This window comes from Pangasianodon hypophthalmus, chromosome 5 (genome assembly GCF_027358585.1).
Source record: "Pangasianodon hypophthalmus isolate fPanHyp1 chromosome 5, fPanHyp1.pri, whole genome shotgun sequence".
NCBI classification, from domain to species: domain Eukaryota; kingdom Metazoa; phylum Chordata; class Actinopteri; order Siluriformes; family Pangasiidae; genus Pangasianodon; species Pangasianodon hypophthalmus.
This window is the reverse complement of record NC_069714.1, coordinates 24,260,488-24,274,009: the sequence shown is the minus strand read 5'-3', so window position 1 is coordinate 24,274,009 and position 13,522 is coordinate 24,260,488.

Here is a 13,522-nt window from a genome sequence, read left to right as displayed (position 1 = left end):
GTCGTAAAATTAGTTTAGCTCACACAAATTGCAATTAGGGGCTTGAGAAGAGAGGAGAGGGAGCTCCTGCATGGGGTTCTTTCACGGAAAGAGGAAAATGAAAGGAAAAAGATAGAAAAGAAAAAAAATAGATGGATTTGAGAACAGGGAGGGAGGGATGGTGCATCGCCGTGCCTGTCTGGTCCCTGAGAGGCGCTTGGCATGGGCACCTGTTTGTTACGGTGAAGAGGAAGGCTGGCACGAGTGGTGACACGCTAGTCGGGCACCGAGAAAAAAGCACAACAAATGAGCTTTGAAAGCAGCCTCTTCTTCAATGGGAAGGAGTTCAAGGGCTTCAAGTATCAGGAAGTCATCCAAAAGGACCAGTGTCTCTTCGGGGAGTATGTGTGTGTGTGTGTGTGTGTGTGTGTGTGTGTGTAAGGGAGAGTCTGTTTCTGTGTGCATATGAAAGATGTGTGTGGAGTGTTGGTATGTGTGTATTTATATTTGTACAGAAGAATTTGATCATTAAATCTGAAATGCACAGGAGGAAATCTGACAGGGCAGAATACAGCTCGAGCCAAAAGGAGAATAATCAACGATAGGGTGAAGCGATGCGGCCCAACGTGAATCTACGTTACAGTTATTACCCCAAAGCGACCACAGCGCTGTTGATTTCTTGAATCTGAATTGGTGTTGATTAACTTTCTATAACAGCAGCTCTGACAATAGTTCCAACTGAAAGGTAAATCACGGGTTTATATTAATGCGTTCATGTGTTCTTCTAATATGTTATCATTTTTATGCTATATAACGTCCACAGGGACTTGTATACTCCAGAAATTGATTAAAAAAAACATGTAAAGTTGTTGATATGATGAAATTTTCAGTCAGGAGATGTTTAGCTAGCATTTTTGGAAGGAGTCTCCAGCGTCAGCACTTTGTAACAGTCAGAGATAAAGCTGTAACTAAGTTTTCCGGCATGGGAAAATCTCCAGGAATGAGAAGTTTGTGCTTTCGAGTTTCTCAATTCTCAATAACAAGTTGCATTTTTGTCAGTTATTGACTTAAAGAGAGAAAAAAAGAAGGCTAGCGTGTGAACGACCGTTTCTAGCTGCTATAACATAAGTGATAACAGAAATGTTCGCCAACATTTAAAAATAAATAAAACAAATGCAAACAATGCAAATTTCTGTGTATATGAGGAATAAATACTTGTATTGAATGTGCTGTAGTAGGAAAAGAATCAATTTCGTAGCAGTAAAATTAACTCTGCGTCACGTTAGACCACATCACACCACTTCATTGTTGACTTTTTTCCTATAACATCACACACTCTCTCACAGAGTCTCCTGAGGAAGCAGACCAGCTTCAACTCTGAGGCTAAAGTTACAGACAACAACCTAAATCTTACACCTCATCTTTTTGTTGCTCTTAGACTGAGCGTGCATTGTCCTTCCTAATCTCAATTTAGCCTCATATTTTTTTCTTAGTAATTATGCCTTTCCTGTTGTATCATTTTGAAACGTGGCTTTATCCTATTCAGCAGTGGGAAGATGGAAAGATTCTCCTGGCATTGGCAAATAAGAATGTGATTCATGTCAAAGGCTAGATCATAACAATGGCTCTAAAATGTTATGTTATTTAGCTCATTGTTGTAAAGATTATGCAAAAAGGAGAATCTGATTAATAGGTTTAAAAAGTGTCTAAGGTTCACTGTAATTTCAGATAAAACGCCAAGGGGGCGGTTACTTAGTTACTTTACTTTTATTATGGTTTTCCCTTCAGAAAAAAAAGTGGTTCTGTTCATGCAGAGACATGCATGACATCGCGCAGCTAGCTGCCAGACCCTCCCCAAAACCCTGCAAAGATTTATAGGAGCTGTCGGTTTGAGCACTAAACTAATGTGAACTCCGTTCATAGGCAACACACCTACCTCCACTTACTCAGAGCCTGAGCAGCTCCTGCTATAAGCAGTAATGGAGACACTGTGGTATTAAGGCTAGACATTAATTCACTGTGTCAAGCTGTCCCGGTGGAATATTTATGATGCTAAATACATTTAATTAGCGGCTCTTGCTGGTGCAGGGAAAGTGCATTGTCAGTGAAAGGGGTCGTTCTGCTAACTTTCATAGCTCAGCCTAATTTGTTTTTGCGTTGCATCAGAGGTGTCTATTCAGATTTAGAACATTTATAACCATCAATGATTGGGACATGAGTGTTAAATAATGTTCAGTTGACAGGTGTAACGGAGAGAACGTTAAAGCAATTGCAATGTGGATAGAAATGCTACGAATGAGGCAAGAAGAAATGAAAGGAGGTTAAATATTAGGGCGGGAAATATGGTAGGGATTGCATAGATTAGACGACTAATACATTTACTAGTCACTTCTGTGGGGATTAGTCAGAGTGGTGGAAAAACACAGTGAGGCAGATGGTAAAGAAAGCAGGTTAAAGTATGTTGTAAGTCTGAAAATAGACTAGATGAAGCAATTTCTATAATCAACTGCGCACAACTATGCTTGTTTAATTGACTGTTAACACTTTGATATCACTTTGCATGAAATGGAGAGGTGTGCACAATTAATTCCATTCCTGTCCGCTTCTGAAGGAATTCCTCCCGCAGTTATTTTTGTTGTGTTTTAAAGGTAAAGAAATGTTTTCAGAGCCGCAGGTTGCACATCACTATGCAGTCTCACTCAGCTAGTTTGGAGTCAGATCAGTGGAACATGCCAGCACAAAGACGCAGATCCAGACTGAGTTGAACATGGTGGAAAAACCTCCCAGACGCTGCTGTCGACATCACATCCTCCTCCCATCATTAAGCTTTAAGGAGCTTTCGTGATATTATGCATGCTCTCAGTTTCAGCTGAGCCACCAGCTTGCCCATGTGAGTGCATTTTAAAAGTTGGTACATTCTTTAAATAGTGTAACATGATAAACAGATGTATTATTTTGCACATTTATTACACAGATATATTTACTTTCATCATTAACAGTGTAGCCTAAAAAAACCCGAGGATGGAAATGTCATTTATAGGCTGAATATGGTTGTAAATTGAAATACAGTTTGACATATTCTTTCCTGGACAAATAAAACAGCCTACAAAAAAGCCTAGAAATGTCCTAAAACAATAGAATACATGCTATGCTAATACACAATATCACAACATTTAGTTTTGCTGATGTTTTGCTAACAAAGCACTTGAGCCATATTATGAAAAACTGCCACATTTTAATTATTTAATGAGAAAGAAGAGGAAACATTCAGTGATAGGTACAAAAATAGATTTTAGCTTCCAGGTTAGTTAACATTTACACTGAGTAACAATAAAATTACAAAAGGACTGACACCTAAAAATATAATACACAATACTCATAAGTGTCTTGTAATGTTCATTGCTTAATGTGCATCATATCACCCAGGCCTCATTTCTATTTTTATTCTAACTTTTATTCATAGGAATATTTAAATGGAGAATTTAGGTCCTTGGTTCCAGACTATTCTTTTCTTGAGTTTTTGAGATCCACAACTTTGTGTGAAGTCACGTAATTAGCCGGTTGAAGCTGAATTAGGTGGTTTGGAGAAGAAGAAAAAAAAAAAAACCATGCCACTGACTAAACAAACATCACAGAAACTGTTGTACTTTTAATTAACTGTCAAGCTTACTGCACAACTTAATAATGTTAAAATATGCAAAAGACAGTACCTGTACGGGGTTCAGAAAGAACACAAATAGTTGTTGTTTTTAAACAAGAGATAAAATTGCATAATTTTCTGAACTGAAATCCAGTCTGAACATCAGCATTTACACCTACAGAGGCTAATTTGATTACTTCATTGACACACTGTCTCCTACAACACGCCATGTCACTCACTCTATTCTGATATTGCATGGAAATTTCATACACAAAAGGAAACTGAATAAATCTCTTTTCCAGCTAAATCACAAGATAAAGCATCCTTCACATAAAGGACCCAATGATTGCTGGCTAAATGTCCATCACACAAGCGTGAGTGAAGTTTGAATCTCAGCCTGTCCTCCCTCTTGGCAGTGAGACATCATGTGCGTCTCTGATAAACAAAACACAACATAAAGGAAAATAAAGATGTGGTTCTATCCGCTGGCTGGTGCTGTGACATCTGCCAGAGGTGCTGAAATGGTTCAGGAGATGGCCAGAGCGTCTATCTCCCACTGAGCACGCAGACCCACGCCATTACAGCACGGTGAATGATGCAAAACAGCTGATAAGATCTGGGCCAGGCTTGACTGACATTACACCAAAACCTAATGTAGCTAAAGGTGTATATGTGTGTGTGTGTGTGTGTGTGCGCGTGTGTGTGCGAGGACAGCGGCAGGGTCTGACTGACACACAGATTAAGCACTCTGACAGGCCACACAATAAAGCCGTCAGAAGCAGTGACACACTGGACGGAGAGAGAGAGGGATGAATTGTCACTCTGTCACACACGATGCGTCTCCTCATCCCTGATGGCCTTCAGCACACCGTGGGAAAAAAACAGGACTGACGCTTTTTTGGGAAGCACTCTTTTTGTTTTGGCAGATTTTGGACACTGTGTGGAATGTTTGATTGGACCTGGGACTACACGTAAATCAGTGTGACAGAGTAGACTGATAAACTAGAGAATAAATGGTGTGATGGAGGAAAGCTGGTCTTCTTACTGTACGTAGGTAGATAATCAACCAGAAATGAAGGTGTTTATTCATTCTTTATCAGCGCTGTAAGGATTGTGTCACTTCAGTGCTTTATATTTGGATCCTCTAGATTTCAGGGAACACTTGCCACTGAGGGAAGATCCACAAGAGTTGGTCTTACACACCTTTGCAATTTACCTTGAAATTGAACAGAAAACTGAAAATGTAGTTTACTTTTAAAACTTATTTAAGGTACTTTCTGCAGTTGGACTTTAAGGACTTTTTTTTAAAAATTTTTTGGAACTGAAATATTCCTGTACATTATTTTCATTGTTTGACTAAGATAAAAAAATAATGTGGCTGTACATGCTTTTTGTTTTTTAACCTGAATTGACTGGCTAAGATCAAAAATGTACATTTTTTCTTTAATTTTTTTTTAATTGAACAGATTTTTGCAGAAAATGTCACTTTGTGGAAATTCAATGGCTAAGATAAAAAAAAGTGCATTTACATTTTTTTCCCTTTAAAAATTAAACAAAGAATACCTGTGGCTATTTTTTCCCTTCTTTGTTTCAACAGATTTTTTTTAAACAAACTTCACCAGCTGCTACTGAAATTCACTATCAAAGATATGCCAGTGTATATACAGTATGTGTATATGTGACAGTGTATATAGTCACTATATAGTCGTATATATAATTTTTTCCTTTATTTCCCCCTTTTTTATGTTTTAAATGAACAAATTTTTGTGCAAGTATCACCAACTATCTATCTATCTATCTATCTATCTATCTATCAGACTGACATTCACTGCCTAATATAAAGCTACAAATGTGGGAATACAGTGAGTACTGAAGAAATAAAGAAATTATTTTTAATCAAATATTTATAAAATATAACATATTTAATATTTTTTTGTTTTTTCAACAAAAAAACCAACATTATATTCGAAACCTTATTGGACAATTTGCTCCAATAAAGAGAGTGAAGCAAAATCATCTACATTAGGCTGAAAAATAAAATCCCAGAAATTCATCTCAGTCTATGCATTGTCCTTTGCATTGTCCCTCTCTCTCTCTCTCTCTCTCTCTCTCTCTCTCCATCCCTTTGCCTCTCTCTCTACCTTTAACCCAATGTCTCTCTCTCCTATCTGTACTGAGGTGGTTAGAATACAGCAAGCTACCAAAAGATGGCAATGTTGGAGTGCTGAATTTCAAAGCCACCTCTCTGTCTTTCTCTCTCTCTCTCCCTCTCTCTTTCATTCCTTCTCTCCCTCTCTCAGGCTGACCCTGGATGGAGCGACCTGCCATCCTCTTGTTCGTTTCTCCATACCTCCATTCTGCCCTGTGTTTCCTCTACTAACCTGCCGAGTTATTCTACTCTCCAACTCCAGCAGATTCAGTCTGACCAGGTTGAGGTTGAGTCAGTGATTTTTGGGGAGTTGATATTAGGAAAAAATCTGGAAGAAGAGAAAGAGATATGCACATAATTAATACCCCACTCTGAGAAAAGGATAAAATTCAAGTTGTCGTGGTAGTTTTTAAGCTTGTGGTCGAAATTCAAGTTGTCGTGGTTGTTTTTATTTTTCTTCATTTGAACCTGAACTTGTTCAATTTTGTATGAATGAAGCTATAAAAAAAAAAAAAAAAAAAAAAGATTATGAATGCTAGCCCCGCCCCTAACCATAACCTTATATAGAAAGCACACAAATTAAGTCTAGAATTTGTTATACATTTGTAAGTATGATGACCATGATGATTTTTTTTCAAGATTGCTCTTCAACTCTATTTTCTCTTGCTTGTAGTTTCTTATCTGAACTATAAGTTCACATTTTTCCCCAGTATTCATTTGCATGAGTGCTGAACATATAGCGAGAGACACAACAACGACGCCTTCGACTCCTCCAAAATGTTTGACTTAAGTTCCTTGTCTGCTCTCCTCGCTTATTTGTGACGTGTAATTACTGACGATAGGAAGACATTACCATGCATTTTTACAGCAGCCAAATGGACACACAGCAGGATAGCAATTCAGCTGCTATTACCACACTGAACTCCTCCAAAATACATCCCTCTTAATGGGTTATAGAGCCGCATCCTGCAGGGAAAGGGTTAAACGAACAGGGTCCATCTGCGATAAATTGCCACTCTCTTCTAAATTGCATCCTTCTGAGCATCTTCAGAGAGGTGATGTGGTGAGAAAAGAAAGCCCCTGAAAAGTGGGAAGATGTCACGTTTTTATTAATTGTCATGAAGTGCTCAGCTTAAGAAAGCTGAAAAAAATTACAGAGAAGCTTTAAGGTTGGATTGCCGCTGTTCCCTAATGTGTGTGTGTGTGTGTGAGTGTAAAGCCACAGCTTCACTCTGCACGTTCACTCTGTAGCTGCTTCCCTTGGTGGTAGTGTGTGTGTCACACGTGGCGTATTGCCTGCGAGCAGTTAACGTCAGGAGCACTCGGTGTTCAGGATGTTCCTGTGCACTCTGAGCTCATGTGTGTGTCACACAGCTGCAATGCTGAATGTTGATTGGCTCACATGTGAATGTGTTTTGTACGTCTTGATCTTTCTCTGTTTGTGTGTGTGTGTGTGTATGTGTGTGTGTGTAGGCCCAGTTTCTGTACCTGCTGTTACTTGCTGTCAGACTCGTTTTCCCTCTGATGCAATGCACAGCTGAGGTAGACGAGGTATTTTTACAGTCCAGATTTAATTTCATGACTTGTAAACAAGCAAATAAATAGAAATCATTAGCAACGCTTTATGTAAAATGAAAGCCAATATTTAACATACATACACATAATAATATCAGAAGGTCAGTGTTAATTCATTATAAATAGTGTTAAAGTAATAAACACTGCTTTAACTAATAATATGAAAAGAAAATACTAAAACAAATCCAGATATATCAGCCAATGCCTCATTATTATTATTATTATTATTATTATTATTATTATTATTAATTTATTCATTCAGTCAATTGATTGGTTCCTGCCTTTACACCCACAGGCCTGAGATTAGCTGATTATCAATATTTGGAAAGTATTTTATGTGTCTTTTAGTCACGCATGGAGTAAACTTTGTTAAATGCACATGTTCATTATGAACAACTAATACAGGTGTGTGGCATTTTTAACATTTCTTGTTATGCTGATTTGATACTGATGTTTATAGTTAGTTAATGTTAACTCATGCAGTAAATAATGTTACTTAAAGGCACTTTCTTACCAAAATTGAAATCGATAGAAATAATACTTTATAACGATTTCAGTGAAATCCCATAGAAAACCTTTAATCCTTGTCTCATGTCATGCTGAATTTTCTAGACTCCCTGAGTTGAACCGGGACATGAGGGAGAGACTGAAAAGACTGGGTGTTTACAGTGGGGTAGAACAAGACAGGGCTGTTTCACTGGGGCAGGTCATCATGTCTGTGTGTACGTGTGTGTGTGTGTGTGTGTGTGTGAGAGAGAGAGATAGAGAGAGAGAGAGAGAGAGAGAGAGAGAGATAGCATGAGCGAGTGAGAGTCAGGTGGCCTCCAGCCTCAGGCAGACATTGTTTATTGCTTATTGTATTGCTCGGCCCGGCACACTCAAATAAAACAATAGCGTCTAGGGACAGTTCATTCTAAATATTGTTCTACTAGAGAGAGAAAAAAAGATGCTTGTATTCTGAAGAATTGACAATGCATTCTTTAACCTCCCCTTACTTTTGTGTGGAATTTAATATTATATACATTTTCTGCTTTTGAAATCTGCAATACAATCATTTTTCATTTTTCGGATTTGTCTATATTTTTGGGCATCTCTTTTTCTAGCTCACGATTTTGGCTTTTAGTTGATCGAGGAATGGCATGTATAAAATAATATCAGTGATTTATATTGTCTATGCTTTAGAATTCCAGCGATTGGGAGTCTCTCATTCCCCCCTCTCTCTCACTAAACCTAATCCCACAGTTCCTCCTCTACCTCTCTCTTATGCCAGTCACATTTTCTAATTAGCTCTCCCCGTGGAGGAAGAAGATGGATTATATTTTAATATCTTGGGCCTAAAATTAGTTTATATTTTAGCAAGTTAGCACTTTGCAGAAGCTGATTTACTCTTGAAGCTGGAAAAATCCGTGAGCTCGCAATTAATCATTGCTCCGCTCTTTCCCTTTAAGGAGGAGGAAGGGAAACAAGAGAAATGAAAAAGAGATGAGGGAAGAAAAAAAGAAAAAGAAAGAAAGAAAAAAAAAACGCCAGATCAGACTCTGTCAGACTCAAGTCAGACTCTGTGATCGTGATAGTGTAAACACACAATTCAGATCATTCAGAAATCAGCAGTCTGGCATTGTACTGAGTGTGACAGTCTGCTCGTGTGATTGTCCTCTACACTCTCGTTATTAATTACTGCCTACATCTTCAACAAAGCAACTCTGCCTGAGACTAATTATTGACACTGTATGGTTAAACACAGCCTCTGTGTGTGTGTGTGTGTGTGAAATGCCTTGCCTTTGCATATGTCCCCCTACTTCATTCAGGTGCTACAAACTAGCCCTGGTGTTTTTTTCTCCTAGTCAGCCAGGAGTCAGTGGGCCGTTATCCGATTAGAGCCTTACACACACCCATCCATCACTCCTGGGGGCTGCTGGAATACGCCGATCACGGCAGGCACAATGATGCAAGACGCTGAGGGGCCACGGCTACTACATACACAGACAACACTACACACTGCTTTTTTATTTACTGAAAGGGCTAAATGCTATTATTCTGGTTTGGGAAAGCTCGACACAGCACTTAACATGGCCACCACTTTACTGACAACACTGCTGCTGATCTGGTGAATCATAAACCTTTCATAATTTTCTGTTTCTGTTAAGTCACACCATTGTGCTAAAGGTCACAGATTGTTTCATTACCAGTGACCTGTCATTGTAGGAGAATTTGGAAGATAAAGAAAATACATGTTTTGACTAAGAATTTGATCTTAAGTGTATTTATTTTTTATTTTAGGAACTTGGTAACATGATGGTGCAGCAGGTAGCCTTGCCTCCTTACAGCTCCAGGGCTTGAGCTTGGGTTACTGTCTGTGCAGAGTTTTGTACGTTCTCCACATATCCATGTGGGTTTCCTCAAAGTTCTCTGGTTTCCTCCCACCTTCCAAAAACATGCGAGTAGGTAAGTTGGCTATACTAAATTGCCCCAAATGAGTGTGTGAATGGTGCCCTGTGATGGACAGGTGTCCCGTTCATGGTATATTCCTGTGTTCATGGAATCCAGCATAACCCTGACTGGGATAAAGAAGTTCCTGAAGATGAATGAATGAACGAACATGAATGAATTTACAAAACTTGCCAAAAAATAATTGCTGAGCTTGCCTAAAACACCATAGTAAAGGAAATACAACTTTTAACATCAGCTTTGCCAGAGATCATTGACATTCAAGTAAAACAAAAAAGGACAAGAGTTGCCCTAAGTATGGCAACAAAGAGCAGACCTGAGGAGAGACCATCACTTCCTGTGTGTGGTCCAAATAACTCTGACAAAGCCATGTGGTCTACTAAGGAAAAGAAGATCAGCTTTGTGGAGCTGACTGTACCATTGAAGTAGAGATGTGAAGAGACAAATATAATGAAAACACCAGATACCAAGATCTAGTCCATGGATGCAAGATCATGTGACATTATTCCCTGCTTGGTCTAACAAATCTGTCATTCATTTTCAGTTGTGGTGAATCCAGACATGATCCATCACACATGAAGAGGCAATTTACAGTCGCCAATCCACTTACCAGTATGAATTTGAACCATCAGAGGAAACTGGAGAACCTGGAGGAAACCCATGCAGGGAGAATATGTGAAACTCCACACAGCTCAGGATTGAACTAGGGACTCTGGAGCTGTAAGGTGGCAATGCTACCTGCTGACCCACCATTTCACCCCATCTGAAAATTGCAGTCAGGAATAAAACTGATAGGAGAAAGAGAGAAAGAAAAGCTGCTCACAGGTTAAAGGATGCAGCCTGTTGGATGTCAAACCTGAGTTACTGGAATATTCCAGAGTTTTTCCATCCTAATTTTTAGCTACTGTGTATGTAGTGTATGTGTGATTACAACAGACAAGAATTTTGACACATTTATCCAATAACGAGTTACTCACTCACTTTCAGTAAGCACTTTATCCTGGTCAGGATTGCAGTGGATCCTGAGAACACTGAGTGTGAGGTGAGAATACACCCTGGAGGTACGCTAGTCCTGCAATGGACAACAGAAAAGTTGTTTGCTACACAGCCACTGTCTAAGGCCCGTTGTTGGTGAAAATGAGTCATATATTTTTGTAAATTGCTTTTTGGAAATTAAGCACTAAATCTGAACAAGGGATCCCTTCAGAGATGGGATTACTTTTTCAGAGGGAAGAATTTGTGGATATACTGTAAGTCAGTGAAGTAGTAGGTTATAAACACAACCTTCAGGAAAGCATATGAGTCTAGACTTACTTTCTTGCTCCAGTATTGCTCTGGTATTGGAAATTCCACTCATCTCATATGTGTCTTGTTCTAAAACCTTTATTCTTAGACTGTAATGGTTGTCATTTTAGATTAGTTTGGAAGCATTGTATTCAAACTTCTATTGTAAATGATTTTGTGAGTTTTCCATTCATTGCTAAATACCTTTTTGAAATTAGTTGTATATATGATATATATGTGGTACACTGGGTGTAATGCAACCTAGATGGGATGCCAATACATTCACAAGCTCATTCACACCCAGGGGCAATTTAAGGTCACAAATCCACCTACTGGAATGTTTTAGGAAGGGTGGAAGAAACTAGAACTCAGAAGAAATCCACATGGCAACCTCCACACAGACTGCTGGAGTATTCCTTTATGCTGGAACCCAGGTGGAGATGCACCATTACTTGCTGACCAACAGGAGTGTTATGGTTAATCTTTGAGAAACTTTAGAAACTTTTGCCACCGTGTGGTGACGTCTCTTCTTCGTCAGTGTCAAGTCAATATCTGAAGGAAAGACCTTCTGGGATGTATTTAAATATATCACCATATCTATATAATTATATACACATTGGTTGTATGTCACTTGAGAAAAGTTTTGCACTTGTGGACACTTTCAAACACTGTCCTGGTATAGTTCCTCACTGATCTGACAGCTAATACCGAGACTACGTCTCCGGCACTCGTTCCCCATCCTCACCCATACACCAGGGATCAGGAGGATTTCTGTTTCTGCGCGCTGTTCTTTCTCTGTCTCTCTTCTTTCCTTCTCTCCCTGAGCGGCAAGGCCAGTCTCATATGTGTGTGTGTGTGCGTGTGTGTGTGTGTGTTGGCCCCTGGGTGAGGGTGGAGGTGTGTCGGGTCTCTGTGCCGCTCCGGCTTCATTAATCATCAGCGGCAGGCTTAGTGGTGACCACCCCCCCCTTCTTCCCCTCCTCCTCTTTCTCTTCTTCTCCTCCTCCTTCTACTCCTCCTCCTCCTCGTCCTCAGTCCCCTGGATTACCCCGGTCTGCTGCTGAAATGTCAGCCCAAATCTGAGTCTTGATGCAGATAATCATTTCAATAATATTTCTCCATTTGTGGCCCCTGTGCCAGGGGAATAGCGCTTGCTCCTCTGTCAGGTAGCGGCAGGCTGCAGTTGGTGAAGGGGAGGGTGGAGGGTGAAGCTTGACTCTGAGCCAGATGGCTTAGTCCCGCTCTCAGCATATGTTCAACAAGCTCATGTGCTAACACAGTTTTTATTAATTTGAGCGTGAGAGAGATGCATATAGTATATTTACCTGTCTCTCTGTCTACCACCACCACCACCACTACTTCCTCTTCCCAAACCCTTCCCCCCTCCCAAGAGTCTGTAGGTAAGGGAGTGTGCCAGGGAGGATGAGAGCCAGTGGAAATCGATGCGGCTGGAGTGGGCTTAAGTCGCTTTATATGATGCTTATTACAAATGTCAAGTCATCCGGCGTGTGCGTGAGAGTAGCGGAGTGGAGTTTGATTTGAAAATCAACACACCTGGTTTATATGGATGATTATTAAATGTGAACTAATGGCTCCCAGCAGGCTTCTGCATCCAGATTTGAATATTAAATATTCGCTGCCTGGGTGATTATTACCGAGTGAGCTAAATTGACATTTATTGAGTCAGAAAAAAGTGCTACGAGCTCTTATACATCTGGGGGTAAATGGTGTTACTTTATTTACTGGTCTGACATGGATACAGCATATTGTGAAATTTAATTTCCTTCTTTTAAGATACCGCCCCCCCCCCTCCATTTTCTGTGTTCAACTTGATCCAGGAGGACACTTCTCCTTCTTCTTCTTCTCCTTCTCCTTCTTCTTCTTCCTGTGAATGACTTATGCTCTTCAGAGAGGGTGGGAGAAGGAGGCGGTAAAATGTCAATAGAGATAGTGAGTGAGAGAGGGAAGGCTTGGCTAATTAGCACCCATTTAGATTTTATGATAGCTGGGAGATGGGCTGCACTGACAGAGAGCAGTCTAGTTACATATTGTTGCAGCCTGAGGGAACCGTAGGAAAATGCAGATTTATTGGACCTATCATACCAGCATATTTCATTTGCCATTATGAGGTGCTGTGCCCGATGATGCCCAGTTATTTATTGCAGATGAAATTGGGAAGAGCTGTGAGGAGCACGAAGGTGTCTGATCTATTTCATATTAACTGTTTTAGATACGCATGAAACCGATTCTGTACGATAAATAGACATCTGTTTATTTATTTATCAGACGCTTTCAATTCATACATTTTTTTTTGGAATCATTTCATTTGGCAACTACACTATTTTTCTTTCATGATCTTAAATATAAGCTATAAGACTTTTCTAAAGAATAACTAGACTTTTTGTTTTACTACATTTTTAGTAAAAAGTTGTGAAATAAATAAAATT